Source organism: Antechinus flavipes, chromosome 6 (assembly GCF_016432865.1).
Source record: "Antechinus flavipes isolate AdamAnt ecotype Samford, QLD, Australia chromosome 6, AdamAnt_v2, whole genome shotgun sequence".
Taxonomy (NCBI): Eukaryota; Metazoa; Chordata; class Mammalia; order Dasyuromorphia; family Dasyuridae; genus Antechinus; species Antechinus flavipes.
This window is the reverse complement of record NC_067403.1, coordinates 109,966,365-109,988,761: the sequence shown is the minus strand read 5'-3', so window position 1 is coordinate 109,988,761 and position 22,397 is coordinate 109,966,365. Positions and strand designations below refer to the sequence as shown.

The following is a 22,397-nucleotide window of genomic DNA, read 5'->3' as shown; positions in this document are numbered from 1 at the left end:
AGCTTGCCTTGTTTTCAGTATGCTGATTTTTTTCTGGCAGAGCAATGATTGAGAATGTTAGGTATGTTTGTTCCGACATGCTTGTCCCTGCCCCAGAATTCCCTGTGGATTCTAAATCTGATCAGAATGTGTGAGAGCCGTGGGTTGGGCTCCCATACAGATCCCATGCTGGGCAACATTTGTACACGGATAGAGCTTCTAAAAACAAACCAGCCCCCAGTCATCTGTGTGTTCAAGCTCATTATAATGAATAATTCTATGCTTTTGCTTTCTTTTACTTATAGAAAATAAAAATCAAACATCAAGTTATAATGTGGAGAGGAGAAACAGAATCTCCTTAAATTCATTCATTTATTCAACTGTGTGTGTCTTCTATGTGCAAGATGCCAGGTATCGCTGCTATTCTGAACGAGGCAATTTACTAACAGTATCTAAAAAAGACTTATTTAGTTCCTGAGGGTTGAGATATATTTTAACTCAAATTTTATTTTCTTTATTTTTCTTTATTTTACTTAATTTTTTAATAAAACTAATAAGTGTTGAATGTCTGAAGCTAGATTTGAATTCAGGCTGTCCTGACTCCAGTGCTGGTATTCTATCCACTGTGCCACCTAGCTCAATTAAATTTTAAAGCATTTATTAAAGCATTCTATATCCCAGGTACTGGGAATGTCAAGGACAAGCTGATCAAGACAGTTATGGATGTTAAGCCCAATTATGATATGATTGGCCAATTAGAGAGATTAGGAATGTTTAGCATGGAGAAGAAAAAACTCAGTAATTCAAGAATTAGAATAGTCTTTGTATTTTAGGAACTTGTGGAGCAGAGAGGTGAGGATGTGAGAGCAGCATTATTGTGTAGTTTAATGTCCAGAGTCCTAGGCATTTAGGAGAACCTGAATTCCAATTCTGCTTGAAACCCTTATTACATGTGAGTCATTTAATTTCTCCCAGTCACATCTTTCATCTATGAAACAAGAAGGTAGGACTTGATGGCCTCTAAGGTCTATGATCCAAATAAGCAGGCAACCTAAAGTCAGAAGGAACTGAGTTCAAATTTGGTCTCAGACACTTAATACTTCCTAGTGTAGTCCTGGGCAAGTCACTTAATCCCCAATTGCCTCAGCAAAATAAATAACTAAATAAAAAATAAGCAGGCAAATAAATTCGGGATAAATAGGACCTAAATGCAAACTAATAATTGGGGGAAAGAAAGGAGGACACAACCAAAAGCTACTAATAACCAGAGGGAATAGGAAAACTTTCATGTAGTAGGCAACACTTTGAAATGAGTTTTGGAGAGAGCTAAGCCTTCTAAGAAAGAAGGTCAAGAAGGAAAGCATTTCAGGCTTGAGGCAAAGCCAGTGGGCATAAAGTCTGGAAGCTAAGAAATGAAATGAACATGAGAAACATCTCTGGGCCAGTTGGACCAGAGCATAGGGTACATTGAGGCATGTTGTGTGGAATCAGTCTAGAAAGATAGTAGGGAATCATATTATGAAGACTTTAAATGTAAGAAGTATATATGTATATTATCCTAGAGACAGCAGAGGCATTGGCCTATTTTTTTAAAGCTGTGAGTTTCATGATGACATACTAGATATGAGAATATCAATTTAGCACAGTATTTGTCATATAATAGATACTTAATAAATGTTTATGGCTAGTGTATGGAAGGTGCATTTTGAGAGATCAAAGATTTTAAACAAGAGGACCAATTAGGAGATTACTCGGATAAATTCAGAAACAGGAAACAGTGGCTTAGATTAGTGTAGCTGCTCATTGTGAAATGCTGCAGAGATAAGGAAAGACAAAACTTAGGTTTTGGAATAGGAAGGAGGGAGATTCAAATGTTGAATTTGAACTCTGAGGATTCTGAGATCACAAACCTGAGTGATAGAAGAACAGTGGTTCCCTCTGTTATTATTGGAAGCTGAATGGGGATTGGGTATTACTGATGAAATGACAATTTCATATTTCCTTTCTCATGCCAGTTTCAGACTTAATGTTCATATGAGTTCATTCATTTAAAGTTTTGAAAATCTTAAATTGCTTTTGTGTGGATCTCTATGTTGTGGCTGGGATAGCAAAACCTAGTTTGAAATAAACATGACAAATTCACAAGGGCCATTCTCTTTGGCAAAAAGTAGATTTATTTAGGGGAAAAGATTATAGACAAAATGAAGGGATGAATAGACACCAGGAATGGTAAATGTGAAATAGAATTGGGAGAGCATATAGTTAGTTAGACTAAGGAAAAAGACAAGTTCCTTCGGGAACTTGCAATTAACCCCGAGAAAGGAAATACTCCTTGAGGTGGGAGAAAGCCATTGTCTGTCAGGTTAGATTGACCAGTGTTAGAGTAAGAAGAATGATGCTATTGGAAGGAAGGCACTATGAGGGAGGAAAAGAGAACTTCATAGTGGGCTTAGTCCTGAAGAAAATTTAGCAAAAAAATCATCATCATAAGCAGATCTTTTATAGGTGAAATATAGCCTTGGGGGTTTCCCAGGTGCTAAGCTTTGAACTGAAGGAGGGTCAAGGAAGCAGTTTTAGGGCCTTCCCTCCTTTATTTTCTCTTTATTCTGATTAGTAGCTCATGCATATTTATTTGCTTGTTATCTCCTCCTCTCCTTTAGATTGGGAATTCCTTGAGAGCAGGGACTGCCTGCTTCTTTTTGTACAATACTTGGCTCATAGTAGGTACTTGAGCCTCATAAGTATTTATTTGAAAACACACACACACACACACACACACACACACACACACGTCTCAAAAAGTCTTTGTACAGTTTTAAGCTTTAGTAAGTTTAGAAGTATAAATGCTACAAAGTTACAAAAGGATAACATTTGAAAGATTTTTTTTTTTTTAGGAATGTTGATATTTCTTGTGTTACATCACTTGTATCAATTTTCAAAGTTTACAAAAGTTTTAATCAGCTACCACTCAATGATGGAAAGGATTTTATTTGTAATCCCAGTCTTAACCATCCAAATAATGAAGTTTTAATGAAGGGATCTCATGAGAAAAAGTCAGGTGACTGAATTAGCAAAGTAATATGACCTCCTTTATAGCTTTGTTAGTCCAAGGAAATGTCATTAAGAAACTTACACTCACAATATTTGATAACAGGATGCTCTGTTGTGTTAAAATAAAAATGCAGCATTGAGAATTCGAAACAGAAACAAGACAAATTTAAATAATTAAACTTTTAAATGATGTTTTGGGTAAATTTGCAACATTTATACTTTTGAAGTTATTGAAACTTAAAACTACACTAAGATTTTTGGAGTATGCTGTATATCCATTTGTTTCTACAACTAAAATAAAAGTTCCTTTTTAGGAAGGCTTGTTTATTCATTGTATTTGTATCCCTAGCATTCAGTATAGTGCTTGGCACATATAGATAATTGGTATTTAATAGATAATTTTTCCATCATTTGATTGATTAAAAGCAATAATTGATTCAAAAAGAAAGTGTTCTTTTAAACAATAAGTTTAAAAGCGTTTTGAGGGGGTAGCTAGATGGCATAATGGAAAGAATATCATCTCTGAAGTCAGGAGGATCCGTGTTAGAAACAGTTCCTAGAATATAGTAAGTGGTTCAAATCTGCTTGAAGTTAATTAAGAAATGGACTAGGTCTAGGAAAGGACTGGGAAGAGGTCCAATTAAGATATGTTTATGTTTAAGTTAATGTTTATAATTTCCAAGGATCAGAAACAAACATTCAAAAGATACAGGCTGGGAGCCTGTGATCAGAGTGTAAAGATTTGGGGATCAGGAGGCATAGACAGAGTGAGGGAGTGTATGATATACATAATGACGTCTAGAAACAAGAAGGGTAAAGTTAATATGACAAGGAGTTATTCAGTTGGTTGGAAAATAGGAGTATATACTGTTTGCTATGAGAAGCAATGGGAGAAGGTCCTGGTCTAGAAACAATCTTTCTATATCCATTTTAACACTTAATTATTTTCTCTCTTAAGCTTAATTGCTTCCTTCTAATAGAATATAAGTTCCTTGAGGGAAGAACTAGCTTTAGAGTTTAATAAATGTCTAGTTGAATTAGAGGTCTTTGCAGCCAAGTTACAAATACCTTGAGGGAACTTTGTTTTTCTTTTTAATTGGGGAAGAATAAAGGGCATGTATATAGCATAATATTTGGCACAGAGAAAACAATCAATAAATTTTTATTGTTTGGGTGATTGATTAAGCCTCATATATTTTCTTGAGTAGATTAATAAGCAGAATTAATTTGCTTTAAGAAGTAGTGTCAAGAAGAGGTTTGTCTTTTATGGCCAACTAATGCGTGTGGCATGATAGAGTTTAATGATTATAAGATGTGCCACCATGCCTAAAAGCATAAATAATGCTTTCAGTTATCCATGGGATGAAAATAAATTAAACTGGATGGACTTTTTATTGTCCTACTGCACATGAAAGGGTGGCTGAAGGCATTTGCAGAAAACTAATCTTCTTTATTTTCATTGAAATGGTTAAGTTCAAACAAAATTCCATATTCTTAAAATCAACAAAAGAATATTGCCATATTTGCTTTAATAATATTAATTTTAGTATATGTTTAGACTTTTTTGAAATTTATATAAGTAGACATTAATTGAGATGATTATACTCAATTGTAACTTTTTCTTTGCATGTCTTTGGTATTATGTTGAAATTCCCCCAAAACACTGAAATTTTCAAATGAATAGTATAAAGGAAAATTCTAGTTAAAGGATGTGAAATTTATAGGGAAATATAGAATAAAGAAAAATGAAGATTTTTATTTCTTGAGGAAGAAAAAATCATGTTTTCAGTGATCTCATTATTGTTAAGTCATATCTGATTCCTTATGACTCCATGGGCCACATCACACCAAGTTCTTCAGTTCTCAGTTATTTCACTGAAGTCTGATTATACTTTAATAACAATGATAACAATAATAACTGACATTTGAATGGTGCATTAAGGTCAGAAAAACATGTCATAAAAATTGTCATAAAAATTAATTCCCTGGATCCTTGAAACTCCCCTATAAGGAAAGTCCTCATATTATTTGAATTTTATTCATTGAAAAATTTGAGACCTCAAGGGTTAAATGATTTGCCCATGTTCACAGAACACTTATGATAAAAGGACAGATTTGAACCCAGGTCTCTATTCTATTTTTATTTTTTTATTTTCAAAACATATGCACGGATAATTTTTTAACATTGTCCCTTGCATAGCCTTTTGTTTCAGATTTTCCTCTCCTTCCCTCCAGCTCCTTCCCTGTATGGCAAGTAATCCAATATATGTTATACATTTAAAAATATAGATTAAATCCAATATGTGTAAACATTTGTACAATTCTCTTGCTACACAAGAAAAATCAGATAAAAAAGGAAAGTAAATGAGTAAGAAAACAAAATGCAAGTGAACAACAACAAAAAGAGTGAGAATGTTATGTTGTGATCCACATTCACTAACCACAGAATTCTCTCTGGGTGTAGATGTCTCTGTTCCTCACAAGATCATTGGAACTGATATCAATCATCTCATTGTTAGAACAGTCATGTTCATCAGAATTGATCATCATATAATCTTCCTGTTGTACAATGATCTCCTGGTTCTGCTCATTTCACTTAGCATATAGTTTCTTATAGAACAGTAATATTCCATAACATTCATATACCATGACTTATTCAGTCATTCTCCAACTCGATGGACATGAATTCAGTTTCCAGTTTCTTGCCATTACGAAAAGGGCTGCCACAAACACTTTTGCACATGTGGGTCCCTTTACTTCCCTTAAGATTTCTTTGGGATATAGGCCCAATAGAAACACTGCTGGGTCAAAGAGTATATACAGTTTGATAATTTTTTGAGCATAATTCCAAATTGCTCTTCAGAATGTCTGGATCTGTTCACAGTTCAACCAGCAATGTATTAGTGTCCCAGTTTTCACACATCCTCTCCAACATTTGTCATTATCTTTTCTTGTCATCGTAGCCTATCTATGAGCCATTATAGCCAAGAGGTATGTAGTGGTATCTCACAGTTGTCTTAATTTGCATTTCTCTGATCAATAGTGATTTAGAACACCTTTTCATATGATTAGAAATGGTTTTAATTTCTTCCTCTGAAATTGTTCATATCCTTTGCACGTTTCTATTCTAAAAACAGTATTCCTTCCACTCTGTTATGCTATCTTTTGAGTCGGTTAGTAGATTGAATATATTTTGACATTGAATTAGAGTGAAACATTACATATTGATAGCATATTTATGGTCTGCTTTCTTCATCTCACCATCTATCCTCTGTGATGGACACATTGAAAGAAGAAATGATAGAGTTAGGACCTAAGGTGGTCTTGATAGGCTCCCATGTTAGGCTTTATCTAATTCAATGAAAATTTCCCTTGTAGTTCCCATCTTCCTTTATAGTTTTTTTTTTTTTTTTTTTTTTTTTTTGGTATTTCCACACTGATTTTGTTTATCTGATATTATGGTAAAAATGAGAAGGAATCTGAATGAATGCAGATTTCAGTATAAACCAGCATATTTAACCTTTTATAATAAGGAATGGCTCATTGGTCATACAATTTGGGTTCTCAGAATAAATAATAGTCACTTTTACCAAGCAAGTAAAATTATGTTGATCTGGTAAATATAGAAATTATTTTTGGACTTTCAGTTTATCAGCCTAGATATATCAACATAGTTATTTTGAGAAAGACATATTTGGCCTTAACTTAAAGCAACATCACAAACCTGAGATGTGAAAATATAATGTTAAAAAGATTCTTTAAAAAGTTTTAAATTCTCATCATGCCTTGTATAGTCCTCAAAACTAGATTGATTTTTAGTATATACTTTGATATTGGATTCAAACAGGAAATTGTATATATAGATTTGTAGTGTCCATTTTTCTTCTTACCTTAGAGTGTTCAAGATGGACAAAGAACTGGGAGGGGTAGCCAACTATGGTAAAACATAGGATCCAGAAAGATCTTGATAGCCTAGAACATTGTGTTAAAGTTACTAAAATGAGATTTAATAGCACAGAATAGAAATTTTATACTTTGGTTCAGAAATATAATTTACAAATACAAGATGGGAGAATGGTTTACAAATCTCTTTTACCACAAATATGTTTTGGATCAGGATTCCTTTGATATTCAGAGTTTGGATGTAAAGTGCTGGTAAATCTTAGCCTAAAGAAATAAGATAGAGAGTGAAAATTATCAGTACATAAATTGTATGAGAAATTATCAAATCTTAACAAATCTACAGATCTAATATATGATGAACCAAAATAGTTGAAAAACTGCTTACTCAAAAGTGAATCTTCAAATAGAGGATGTCTCAAAAGTTTTAGTGTAGTTTTGTGCTGTTCAAACTTAAAAGTATTAAGATTTTTGGTATACACTGCATATTAAAAATGGTTCATTCAAAATATAATCTTTTAGAGTAATCCTAAAAAGTAAGATCCATAATTATTTTTGGAAATAGAATAGGGTTTATTTTAACAATAAAATACCACCAGATTTTGCTTGGACATGAGGCTATGTGAATTTCCTAGCTTCAGTGAGGGAGAGGAATGGAGAAAAAGAGTAAATGAAGAGAGGAAAACATGAGAGCGTGACTATATATTTACATCTCTGCTCCATCTTAGGGAAAGAAGAGGAGGAAGGAGAATATGAAAAACCCCCTATATCCCCCCCTCCCCCAATTTGTTCAACAAAGAAGAAAAGTAGAATATGTATAGCTCCTGTCCTATGTATAGGTCCTTTGTCACCATTTTAGAGGCAGTAGAATAGTTGAGGTCAATATCCAACACTCTACTAGCCTGATTAGAACTTAATATGTTGTAGGCCATACCCACATTATTTAAGTTAAGGATATGTAGTTGCAGAGAAGGGAAGTTCCTTGGCCAAAGTCATACAACTAATGGATTGGAAAGCCCAAACTATTGGTCAAATTAGTCTCACATACTTTATCCTTTATCTTTGTGCTGAAACCCAAGACTCTACCTTTTTTCAATGCTTATCTAACTGGAAGTCCTGTCTATATAAGAAGTAAATATGGAATAAGAGATGTCTGACCATATTAAATCTACCACAGTGGAGATCATATGATTCTTTGGGGACAAAACAGTATTGAATCAAAAGGAACCTGCCTCATTTTATAATAAAAATCTAACCTCCCAATCATTCTTCCTTCCCTCCCTCCCTTCTTCCCTTTCTTTCCCCTTCTCTTTCTTTTTCTCTCTCTCTCTCTCCAAAACTGAATAAAAATAGTAGTGTTTACTTTCATTTGAAGCAATCAGGGTGCAAACAAAAGACTGAATTCAGAGAGGTATATTTTGATTTGACATTAAAAAAACTTATTAAAATTAGTGATATCTAAAATTGGAATGGGTTGCCTTAAAAGAGGTAATGAGTTATTCTTCAGTGGAGATCTTCAAGTAAAGGTGGGACTAATATGTGTTAGATGTATTGTAGAGGGAATTTCTCTTCAAGAATGAGATGAATTTGAAGTCTTTGAAATCCCTTTCAACTTTGAGATTTGGTAGTTCTTTGAAATGAAAGAGCCTTTATTTTGCCTTTACCTTTCATTGTCAAATCAATGAGAACCAAGGTAATTTGGGTTTAAGACATAATATATAGGAAAGACATCTAGCCCATGAACCCCAAGATAGAGAGAAGGGGAAGGGGAGAGAGAGAAAGAGAGAAAAGGGGGAGAGGGGAGAAGAAAAGGGGGAGAGGGAGAGAGAAAAGAAGAAGAAAAAGAAAAGGAAGAAGAAGAAGAAGAAGAAGAAGATGAAGATGAAGATGAAGATGACGACGGCGGCGATGACACTCTGTTGAGGGTCAGTTTCAACTCACAGAGATTGTTGTTTGCCCTTTGTTCTCAAAGACGACTATGACATCAGAAAAGTGATGCCATAGCATGCACCCAGTTGGATTAAGTAAGAAAGGGCTGTACACAATCAACAGCCTCACTTTTTCCTCCAGAGGCATCTAGGTTCTATGGTACTTTGGTCCAACCACGTGTGGTATATCATGTTTATTTTGGGGTACTATATTTGAGAAAAAAAACATTGATTTGATGGATAACATGCAAAAGAAAGTGAAAGGTCTTGAGAATCATGCTATATGAAGCTTACTTAAAGGAAATAGGAATTACAGAAGGTTGGGAGGGAAGAGAGGGAAAAGAATATGAGAGTTGTCTTCAAGAATTTTGAAGGCCAAGGTCAGTCAAAAATTAAATAAAAAGGAATTGGAATTTTTATGTCCCACAGAGCAGATTTAGGACAATGATAAGAAATTCAGAGAGGTAAATTTAGATTCGACATAAAGAAAAAAAAAACTTATTAAAATTAGAGATGTCCAAAATTGGGATGAGTTGCCTTAAAAGAGGTAAGGAGTAATTCCTCAATGGACATTTTTAGGTAAAACCAGCACTAATATATGTTAAGTGTATTGTACAAGGAATTTTTCATCAAATTTGAGATGGGATTTGAAGTTTTTGGAATCGCTTTCAACTTTGAGATTAGGTTGTTCTTTGAAATAAAAGAGACTTCACTTTTTGGCTATGAAACCAAGGTGGTCTCCCTCTATCCCCAAACCAACATATGTTATACCTTTCTTATTATAGTTCTCCATGTTGGATTCTGTGAAAAGCAGTAAGACTTTCTCACATTTGGTAGCAATTCTTCACTTTCACACTTGGATTTCTAGAACTGCTAATTAATGTACTGCATATCTTAAATATTGTGTCAGACATTAAAAATGAATTACATTATTGAATTTCTATAATCTGCCAATTAATTTTCAAGTGACATCTTTTTTAGAGTATTAGGAATCTTGACGTGATGTAGTATTGTTGGCATTTTCTTTTTGGCTTAATCACAGGAGACATGGAGTCTAAGACCACAGACATTTAAAAACATCTGAAATGATAATACAAGTCTATAAACTTAGCTGGCCGGGAAGCTAAACCTGGAAGATCTCTTCAGCTCAGAAGTTCTAAGTACAGTGGTTTATGCCAGTCTAGTATTAGTTTAGTTTGGCATCATCTGAGTTACCTTGGAATTAAGGTGATCTCAGTTTATTAATGGAGCAAGTCAAAGCTCCTACACTGATCAATAGTGAGATTAGGCTAGTGAGTAGTCTCTGCCTTCCAGTCTAGACAAAATGGAAGACCTAATCGTGAAAATAGTGGAGAGAGAAGGAAGAGAAGAGAGAAAATATCTGAGAAAATTAAAGATCTCATGTTACTCGTCTTGAAAGAAGCTTGTGCTCCAATCCTCATACAATTAAAAGAAATAGCTGATTTATAGTTAAGTATAGCTTATGATTCATGCTCATTTCTTTGATATATATTAATATTGTACAAATATAATACAAAGCACTCATTATTAGCCTACTAAATGAAATCCTTCAGATCCAGATGCTTGCACTGAGCAATAGACTCTCCCCTAAAAGGATATAGAAAATTTGTCGGCAGGGCAACCCAGATGGATGACCAGAGCTTCATCTTATTGAAAATCTGGTTTTCAGTTGTATCATTAAATATAAAGCTGTCCAATTAGTTATGGAAGAGCTAAAATGAAAGTATACTGCTGAATAACATTTTAAATTGTCTGATTTGCCTGTATTTGTCTTCTGTAGTCAGTGTATTAGCAGGGCAGAAAAAAAGTTAGAAGCTGTTTAGGGTCAATGGCTGTTAGAGTATATATAAATAGTAACTTACCTTTTCTTCTTATCTAATGTGATTGCCTTATCCAATGACTCACAAATCAAAATAATATCATATTCTTCTTATAAGTAAAACTAGAAGACAAAAGAAGGTCTCATTAATGGAATGATGATTTATAGATTTTTTTATGGAGAAGCAATTCAGGGAGCTAGTTTTTATCATAGATTCAAGAAAAACAAGTAACATAATTATAACAATTTCATAAGACACTTGTTCATCTTGTACTGCAATGTTCATGATGAGAATTTGAAAAAAAACAAACTCCCATAGAGATAATTGCATCTTATGTGTCAACATCTTTTATAGAGAGTGAAAAAGAAGAGAAAGTCCTTGAAGAATTCTTGAAGGCCCTGTAAATTATGCCAAGATAAATATTAATATATAGTAATTTTAATTCAGATGTAGGCAGAGAGAAGGATAGTGTAAAATATGTTGGAAATTGCAAATTGGAATTAAGAAATGATGAAGATCAAAGGCTTCTACATACAAAGAAACTTCATATATTCATGTCATAAAAAAACTTTCTTCAAGAAGATCATTGGGATACTGTAAGCCTATTGAGCAATGGATAGCATTACAAAAAGTAAGATGAACTATCTCTCCATGGTTACCTAGTCACAGATGTGTGTCATTTATGAATCTCCATATATGTCTGTCACACCATGGCTTGTTAGGAATAGGCACTAGGCCTGTGATTTCATTGTTCTTGGGAACTCCTGGATGAGGATACTTTATTTACCAATGCAATTCATTATCTTTGCTTTTTATAGTCCTAGAAAGTTGCTTAGAGCACTGAGTTATGAGACTTATTAAAACATAGATCTAAATCAATACCAAATTAGAAGAAAAATGAGAAGATATGGCATGCAACTAAAATACTCTAATCTAATCTATTTAAGTCAGATGGTTGCTTCTTTTATTTTCATTTGAACTTCTGGTTTCATAGGTTTAAGATCTTACCAAATCCCATATGCACATTACATGCAACTTCTTTGTTGTTATTACCATGATATGAGTACAAATGTTTTAATTATCTTTAAAATAATCACATTTGCAAGCAATTCGTCTTTAGTACAAACTAAGCTATGGAGATGGGTTTTTAATTTTAAATTTTAGAACTGTTGAAATGGATCTCAAGAAAAGAGGGTGGAAAAGAAATCTCTTTTTAGAGGATGTGTGTCTGAACTCAGAAGATTACCATACAATGGAAGGAGACAATGTTTCTGCAGTGTTTCCTAACCATATCAGCCCACATCTGGGGAAGCTGTGCCAGTGTCGAAGCAGACTGAGAAGGGAAAATGTTTATCATGTGAAACTCAATTTCTTAATACATATATAGAGGTTCAGGGGTTGAAATGAAATTGGATTAGAGGTGAGTTTCCCAAAGAAGGCAGGATTCTTTGACCCAACGGGGAGAAGAGGCTCAGAGCCTGATTCGATAAAAGTATTTCATGACCACTCTTCATAACTCTCTATCTATCCATCAGTACAAAGCACAATGCATGGGTGTATAATATATATACGTATATATTATATATGCTTATATGCATTGTATGTATGCATATAATGTGCACAAGACAGATGTAGAAGGCCTATACTTATGTGTAAGAGGAAGAGTCCATGTATATTTTCCCCTTTTTTCTTTTTCATCTTCTTCCCCACAAATATTATAGACTAGAACTTTATTAGCAAATTATTTTCCTTTTCAGAGCAATAAGACCATAAATTATACTTTAGTACTTAATTGTATGTGTGTGTGTGTGTCACAGGGCCCCATCCATAATCAGTTTTTCATTACTTCTTTTCTCTATTAAGTGCAGTAGCTTATGTGTCCTCTTTGTTTCAAATCTCTCTCCCCTCCAATCCTCCTTAGTCTAGACTATTGCTAGGTAATATTCTTAAAGCATTTATCTCTCCATATCATGCCTCCTCTTTAATTCAATCAATAAAAATTTATTAAGTGTCTGCTATGTGTCAGGCTCTGTGCTAAGTGCTGGGGAAGGCGGGGAAAGAGGTGAAAGACAGTCTCTACCCTCAAGGAGCTTACAATCTGAGGGGAAGACAACTTGTAAACATATACAAAGAAAGCTAAATACAGAAAAAATGGAAATAATTTTTAAAAATTTTAATTTTTAAAACATTTTATTTTCAAAACATATGCATAGATCATTTTCAACACTCACCCTTGCAAAACCTGGTGTTCTAAAAAAATTTTTTTCCCTCCCTTCTCTTCAGCTCCTCCCCTAGATGGCAAGTAATCTAATATATATTAAATATCTGCAGTTCTTAATAGGAAATAATTGATAGAGGAAAGGCACTAGAATTAAGAGATTGGGGTTTTCAGTAAAAGATGGGATGTTAGTTGGAACTTAAAAGGAACACAGATCAGTAGTTGGAGCAAAGGAGGAACATTCCAGCTAGAGGGGCGAAGCTAGAGAAAATGCCCAGAGGCAAGAGATGAAATGAAGTGTTGTTCATGGAACAGCCAGGAGGTCCATGTCATTGGATCAAGAAGAACATGTTGGAGAGTAAGTTTTAAGAAGACTGGAGAGTATGAGAGAACTAGTTTATGAAGATCTTTGAATGTCAAAGAAGAGCATTTCGTATTTGATCCTGGAGGTAACAGGGAACTACTTGAGTTTACTGAGTAAGTGGCTGACATGATCCAACCTGTGCTTTAAGAAAATCACTTTAGTACATGAAGAGAGAATGAATTGGAATGGGCAAAGACCTGGGGTGGGTTGACTTCACTAGCAGGCTATTATACTAGTCTATACATGAGGTGATGTTTATAAAAAGCTTCAATGGCTTCCTGTTGATTCTTGGATTTAAAAACAACAATTTTTCTGCTTGGCATTTAAACCCTTTAGTAAAATACTCCATCCTTTCTTTTCAGACTTTTTACAGATACATCCACGTCACATAATCTGTAATCTAATTAAAAAAAAAAAACCAAAAAAAAAAAAAAAAACAACTTGCTTGCTCTCCCTGACATGTGATATTACATCTCCTTTTTCAGTCTATGTACAGGCAGAATGGGCAGAATGTTCTCCATTTGTCTCAGAGAAGGTTTGAATCCCTGAGAAGTTATAAGGTCTATCTCCCATCCTGATTTCCTGAGTTATTCATATCTCCCTACCTCAATTTTCCTTTTCTTATTTCATATATATTTTGTATTAATTTGTATGTGCATGTGTTTTTTCTGATGATCTGTAAGATCCTTGAAGACAGGACTGTTTGATTATTATCTTTGTATCCCCAGAAAAAGAATAAGAAGGGCAGGGACAAAATGTTTCTTATACTTATTGATTTGGATTTATTTGAATGCATGCCCCTATCCACCTTCTCAGTTATGTGTGTAACCTAGCACAGGGCCTGCATATAGTCAGCATTCGATAAATGCTTGCTGTTTGAGTGATGGATCCAGTTAAGTCTTCCTCCAGTGACTATAGTGAAGACCAGCTTGGGTTCCCCAGAACCAAGCCAATGGAACACAAGTTCTGGTAGGTCCTAGCAAGCTAGCAAGACTGAGTGTGATACCCAATTTATGGGACTGTTTAGTAGTGCTGAAAAGCAACTCAGGCATTTTTGGGCAGACCTACTATTAGGTTTCAAAGTGATTGATCTTTTTTTTGGTCAAAGCCTCTCTCAGAAACCATTTACCAAGTTTAAAAGGGGTTTCAATATGCATTCATAGAATGTACAATATCACTTTAGTTCAGCAAATATCTATTATGCATCTACTATATTTAAACACTGGGATGTATATAAGATGATGGGGATATAAAGACAGAACCAACAAAAGACCAAACAACACTATGGTCTCAAGTTACTTGGGGATGTGTCATTTACACAAATAAATAGTTGTTATTTTTTGTTCTAGAAAAGGACCAAAATGGCATCACTATGTCAGGGTCAATGTACAGTATCTTTGATTGTAACTGATCAGAGCAATGTAAGCTTAGAAAGTTTTACCACCAGCTGAGCATAATCTATGAATCTTTGGAGTGAAGATGGCTCTAAATTTATACCTCTCATGTTTGCTTTGAGCTACTGCAATTCTGCTTTACTCATAGAGCACAGCATCTTTGATGTGGGCTCTCCATGCTGGGCGGTTCTGTGCCAGTATCATCATTAATTTCAGAGTCCTTTAGAAGGACCTTGAGAGCATCCTTGTATTGTTTTCTCTGACATCCATGTAAGCATCTACCTAGTGTGAGTTTTCCATAAATTAGTCTTTTAGGAAAATATAAATTTGGCATTTGAATAACTTGACCACCTTATCCAAATTGTGATTTCTGCAATAGAATCTGAATGCTTGGCAATTCAGCTCAAGAAAGAATCCCAGAATCCAGAACCTTATCTTGTCAAGTGAGCGTCAGACGCTTCCGAAGAAAATTCAAATGAAGTGATTCATTTTCCCGGCATGGCACTGGTAGACTGTGCAGGTGTCAACAAGGTCACCATATGACTCTGTAGATCTTCAGTTTGGTGGGCAGCCTAACATCTATTTCTTCCCACACTTTCCTTTGGAATTTCCCACCACTGAGCTAGCTCTGGGTATATGTGCATCAAGCTCATAAATTTTGGAAAGTATACTACAAGGTGTATAAGCGAACTTATCCACACCATTCACAATTTCTCTATTTGCTATAACTGATGGTGGTTCTATACATGGATAATGTAGTGCTGCCTGGTAGAGAACTGTGTTTTCTTGGTGTTTTATAAGATGGTCCACTGCATCTCATCCTCAGAGGCTATTTTGAGTGCACAGTCACCTGTGAACAAAAAGTCATATGGTTCTCCTTCCATTTTCGTCTTGCTAAAGTTAAAAACGATTAAAAAATTTAACTTTTCAAGTTAAATAATGTACCAAAAGCATGGTAGTTGATCTTGTTTCCTTTTTCATACATATTAAAGCTATTCAACATCACTGGTGTAGATAAAAGATACAATGATGGTTTTCCTTAAAGTAGGAGCTGAATTGACCCCTGAAAAAAGCTAAGGATTCTAAGAGGGGAAAAGAGTGCATTTCAAGTATGGGAGAAAGTTTGAGAAAAGGCACTAAGGGATGAATGAGCACATGGGCTCTTGGGGCTAGCTCATGAAGAGTTTGAGAAGGAGCAATGTGCAATAAGTCTGGTAAGATAAACTCATAAAGATCTTTGAATATTAAAGTTGGATCTTATTGTTCCTGTTTGAATAAGCTCTTTGAAGTCAGCTTCTGTGTCTTATTTATCTTTGAGTTCCTGTCATACAGTAGTAGTCTGTTAGGTGGTGGAATAAATGGAGCTATATAGGCCTGGAGTCAGGAAAGATAGATATTTCAGATACTTCTTCACTATGTGACCCTGAGCAAATCACTTTAATATCTATCTGCCTCATTTTGTTCATCTGTAAAATAAGCATTATAGCTTTTACATCAGGGTTATGAGGATAAAATGAACAAATGTTTGTAAAGTGCCATAAACATATTAGCTAACATCATTCTATTTAAATAAAATGAATGATACTAGTGCAATACTCTCATTTCCTCTTGTAAAGTAGGAAAAACCAAAGTAAGAGTAAGTCTAGAATTTAGCTTAAAATTTTTAAAAATGCTCATTAATTTGAATATATTTGAACTCATTTCCCTGTCTAGTCGGTGAATATTTGTCTATTAGTACAAAGACTATGCAGCATTATTTTTCTAGGGTATTTTTAATGAGACATCTTTTGTTTCATTTGCTATAAATAGAGAAGCATATCTCTCAGCACTTGTGCTAAGTATTCTATCAAGAAAAATGTATTTAAAATAGTTGATGAACCTTACTTGTTATAACCCATGGTTATCATTTTACAGACCACTTTTAATTCATTCATTCTTTTAAGAGACATATCTATTAGGTATTAAGCACTATTAAGAATGTGCCTAGTACATAGTAGGAACTTACTAAATACTTTTTGATTAATAATGACCTTTCTCTAGGCAATTTTTTTACCTTTAGATCTGTGATCTCAGGAAAATTTAGAGACATACTTTTGTTTATTAAAAGTAGACAAAAGAAAAATAATTGGTATTCTGGGAAGCTTGCTGTGGTGTTAAGGTCAAAGAGAAACATTATGTAATCATTTGTTCTGTGTGGGTGGTTCTGGGCTTCTTGGTTAGTGGAAGGATAGGGCACTAAGATTTTAGCTTTGTTGATATAATCAGGGACTGGGGAATATTGAGAGTCTAAATTTATCCCATTTGTGACTCAGAATTGCTGTACATATGTAATCAGTCCATCACCATGAATTGATAGCTGTGAGAAAAAATGCATGTGGTATAGAAAAAGAGCCCTAGAACTCAAACCAACAGAGACTGTCACTTGAATTCCTAGCTGTGTGACCATGGCAAAATCAGTTAACTTCTCTGAGACTCAATATTTTTGTAATCTAGAGTATCTATATAATGTGGTTATTGAGAAGTTTAAATGAGATTGTGTATATAAAGGACTTTCATAACTTTAAGACTTTTGAGCCATCCTGTATAAGTTAATGCCCAGAATCTTAATTTTCTTATCTACAAAATAAGAATAATAATATCTATAGTATCTACTGTGTGTGTTGGTTAGAATTTAAGGCATCATATAATTTTCAGTTATCAGTAAAAAATAAAAATCTGGAAGGAGTGTTAGAGGCCATCCTAGTCCATCCCTACAGACGTCTAATAGTGCTGAAGAATTACAAAGTAAGGGAAAATATTATTTGGCAAGTATTCATTCTAAAAATGAGGAATAATTACAGCTATCCATCAATTAATCAACAAGCATTTATTAAACCCTACTATATGTTGGGTGTTACATCATGTGATAGGAATACAAATACAAAAATGAGACAGATCCTGGTCTCAACTGGTTGTACATGTGGATAATATGTGTTCAAGGACAAGTAAATATATTATACAAGCACAATTTTTTTAAAAAAGTAATTTCAAGGAGGTAGGCATTAACATCAGAGAGAATTAGAAAAGGTCACTTGAAGGATGGGGGAGGCACTTGAAATGGACCTCAAAAGATCTTAGTTCTAAGAGGCAGAGGTGGAGAAAGAATAAATTAAAGGGATCAGACTGTACCCTTGGAGCCAATTCCTCTATTAAAATAAAGCAAATGAATAACTTTGTTTTTAAGTTACTTTTCTATCTCACCTCTAGTCTTCCCTAAGGATATCAGAAATAGGTTTTTATTCAAACCCGAGTGTTTGGGCCACTTCCATATTTATTTCAAAATTTAATGATTTCATCAAATTGTGCATACTCTTTGACTCAATGATACAACTGCTAGGCTTATATCCTGTTTTTTAAAATCCATTTCTGTATTTTTAAAATCTTAATTTTTTTATTAAAGCTTTTGATTTTTAAAACATATGCATGGATAATTTTCAACATTTACCCATGCAAAACTTGTGTTCCAAAATTTTTCCCCTCCTTTTTCCCCACCTCTTCCCCTAAATGGCAAGTAATTCAATATATGTTAATCATGTACAATTCTTCTATACATTTTAACATAATTATTGTGCTGCACAAGAAGTATTAGATCAAAAAGGAAAAAAGAGAAAGAAAACAAAATGCAAGCTAACAACAACAAAAAAGTGAAAATAGTATTTGTCTACACTTAGTCCTTACAGTTCTCTCTCTGGGTGCAAATGGCTCTCTTCATTATAAGATCATTGGAACTGGCCTTAATCATCTCATTGTTGAGAAAGAGCCATGATCATCATATAATCTTGTTGTTGCTATGTACAATGATATCCTGGTTCTGCTCCATTCAGTTAGCATCAGTTCATGTAACCTTCTCCGGACCTCTCTGAAATTATCCTTAGGCCTGTATCCTAAAGATATCAAATAAAGACAAAAAGACCCATATATAAAAATATATATATATAGTAATTCTTTATAGTAGCTAGGGTAGTAGCAGAAGGGGAAAGAAGAAAAAAAAGGAAAAGAAAAGAAATTTATATGATAACTTTATTATATATTTAAAAGGAATAGCAAGTTGTACAGAAAAGACTTGCACTTTCATGTGCAATCATCTTTTTAAAAATTATACTTATGGAAATGCTTGTTTTATTCCATAAATCAAAAAATTTTTAAAAGAAAGAAACAAAGGAAGTACCCATCTATTGGGAATATCTGAAAAATTATAGTGTTAGAATGTAATAGAATATTATTGTGTCATAAGAGATGAAAGGCATGATTCCAGAGAAATCTGGAAAGATTTATAGTCATGGAGAGTTAAGTGAGCAGAACCAGAATTGATACAATAACAACATTGTAAAGACAAATCACCTTGAAAGACTTAAGAATTCTGATCAATGCAATAACCAATCAGCATTCCAGAGAGTAGATGATGAAGCATGCTATTCCCAGTTGCACAGAGAGTTGATGGACTCAGAATGTAGAGTGACAAGTAGTTTTAGACATGATCATTGCCGGGATTTGTTTTGTTTGACTGGGAATATTTGTTACAAGGATTTTGTTTTTCTTTCTTTTTTCTAATAAAGGTGACAGAAGAGAAAATTATTCTTTGTTAACAGGAAAAAAAAAAGTAAAATAGGTTACACATAATGAATTAATGATTTTATAAGTATTTGTATTTTCTGCAGTGCATTGCAGATTGTTTCTCTCTCATATTTTAGTAGATAATTTCTATTAGTTGTAGGCAAAAAAAAAAAAAAATCCTTACCTGATGACCACTTCCTGCTAATGAGCTTCCCCTCAATTAGTTAGGTTGGACTTTGGATGACAAGCATTCAATTAAAATTCATCTAACCTTAAGCACCTACTCTGTGCAATGTGCTGTTTGTGGCCTTTGAGATACAAAGGCAAAAATAAAATTTGCTAGTGATTATGAGAAATGCTCTTCCTGGTTTGACAAGACTAGCTATGGCTTGTGCTCTATTCATGTAAGCCTCAGAGAAAAAATCTTTAGTAGAGACATGCTCCTACAAAGGAAAGAGATTAAAATATGATGGCTTACAGCCCAACATGCTTTATTTCTGCTCTGCTTCCTTTGCCTGTGTGGCAGATAATGAAATAGAACAAGAGAGCAGGTGGTTTGCATGGCTGAGCCTGTCTTAGGACACCCACAGTCCCCAGCTGATCCCCGTATCACATCCCAACTGCCTCTACTTTAACTCTCACTGCACTATAGGAGGCAACATCTGCTTTCTGAAATAATTCCCCCTTTCCCAACTATACTGCTCATTTGGCCCAAGTGCTTCTGGAGAAAGAAGATTTTGTTTGCTTTGTTTTAGTGGAGCAGAGAGTCTTTAGCTCAGGGTTATCAGATTATAGATTAATAATAGCATCCAACACAGCATGCCATACCCAGGAAGACATAAATAAACGTGTGGTGATTTGTAGACTAAGAACAGAGGGAGGATTTTCTCTTTTTATATACAAGCTTATCACTAGAATGGAGCTACCATTGTTTGTATATTTCAGGATAATGTCTTTAATGATGATCATAATAATAATAATTTAAAAATAATAACTAGCATTTTTATAGTTTTTTTTTTAATTTGCAAAGTGCTTTACACAATCCTGTGATGTAAGTGCAGTTATTCTCATTTTGCTGATGAGGAAACTAAGGCAGAAAGAAGGTAAGTAATGTATCTTGTGGCATACAGCAAATAAATAGCTAAAACATGAACCCAGTTTTCCTGAATTCCAAGTCTAGTACTCTATCCACTGTGCTTCCTTTGAAAAAAACATTCACAATACTTTTGAGAGAATTTAATCCAAACCCTTCATTTTATAGATGACAAAAAACTGAAAATTGAACCTCAAGAGATGGTTCAGAATTTTTAACCTTGTTTTATTGCATGAATCCTTTTGGCAATCTGGGAAAGTCAATGGACTTCTCCAAATAGTTTTTCAATGCTAAGAATAAAATATAGAAGCAAAATAGTGAAAATAAAGATAAGATTGCTTTTTGTTCTCCCTTCCAAATTCTGAAATCTATTTAGAGAAACTCGAAAGGATGCCTGGTTAAGAATCTCTGAATTAGATGATCATTAAGGTCTTTTTCAGACCTACGGACTAATAGAATTCATCTATAATTCTCTAAGAAAGAGCACAAAGCTAGGGAAAGGTATAATAGAGCTGAATAGAAATGGGGGGAGGAGGTATCAGTAACAGGGGAAAGTGGTGGTTTTTACCTAAGGTGGATGTGAGCTAGCACATCCATGATTAAGGTCAGGGACTATCTCTGAATGCATAGGAGAGGAAGATATCGGTGCTGGGGATGCTAACCAATTGTTATTAACAGTGGTATTGATCTGATCAGCCACAGTTAATCACACTGTCATTCTAACCCTAGCATAGAGAAGTTATTTGGGTCCTCTTTGACTACTAAGGAAAACTAACTATTGGAGCAGTTTGTTTTGACTCGCCCAGAGTCACACATAAGTCTGAGACCTAATTTGGACTCAAGCCTTCCAGGCCCACACTCTGTCCACTGAGCCTCCTAGATGCTTCCTGTCTCTATATTTAATAGTCATCATTATTTTGTATTACACATGATACTCATCCCTTCCACATAGTACATAGTCAAGAACTGAATACAATGGATATGGAGATTCTTAGATTTCTAATCCTTTTATTTTCTGTATTCAGTTATTAAATTTTATGAATAAAATTTGTAAGACAGTAATTGATGCTTGGGCAGCCATGTAGATTTCTCTTCTTGGTGTTAATCTCAAATGGGAGATGATAAATTTTGAATATATTGTAGATTTTGAATATATTTCATTTTCTCTTCCTTGTTAATTCTTCCTAGCTGTTAAAAGAAAAGGGATTCTTCAGTATTATGGTAATATTGTTAAATATATCATACTATTAATAATGGTGGCATTTTACATTGTTAGTATTTTCTTACCACTGCTGTTGAGTGGGCCTGCAACTTCGGAGTGATAACAACTGATCTGCAGGTGTAACTTCAATTGCAAAGCTTAGTAGGGTGTTTACATGTAATTTCATACATGCTTCAGTGATTTTGTTTCTGAATATCAAGATTTCTCTGCAGCCAGCCAGCCAGCAGCTGGGAAGGCTCCAAGCCCCTTGACATACCACTTAGTGTAAAACATATATTGGTTCATTTTTGCTGAAAACTGAATTTCACAAAGATATTTTTCCCCTTTATCATAGGAATTAGAAAGTGAAGGCCTGATCTTGCATGTCTCAGCATTTTCTTGCTGCTCAAGCTACCTCTTGTGGTTGTTAGCAGGGTAGAGAATGCTTCCATAGGTAATTAAGCATTTAGGCCTGTAATCTGCACTTGAAAAGAGCATTTACTTGGAGGAATTGGAAAAGAGTTTGCCATGGATATAGTCTATATTACATTACAAATATTCTTTTGAAAGACCTCTTTGAAATTCATTATGAATTTTTTGTAGATTCAGCATAGTTTGAATGAAATATGTACTAGAAGATCTTGAATAATTTGCAGAGTTGTTTTTTCTCCTATTTAATCTCAGAATTGTGTAGTCTAATATCAAATTCAGCTCCCTCTATAATTTCAAAATTGTTTCTTTATTGTCTGGTCCTTGGCTTTTAGAATCATAGAATAATTTTTAGATAAGCTTTAGTTAACTAACTCCAATTCTTTCATGTTTTTTTCCCTATATT

At 34.2% G+C, this 22,397-nt stretch overlaps 1 protein-coding gene across 1 annotated transcript in view; it reads left to right on the top strand.

The window, feature by feature from the left end:
- Nucleotides 1–22,397, top strand: part of GPM6A (glycoprotein M6A) — a 491,980-nt gene that overhangs the window by 86,836 nt on the left and 382,747 nt on the right. The gene's annotated exons all lie outside the window — the stretch shown is intronic.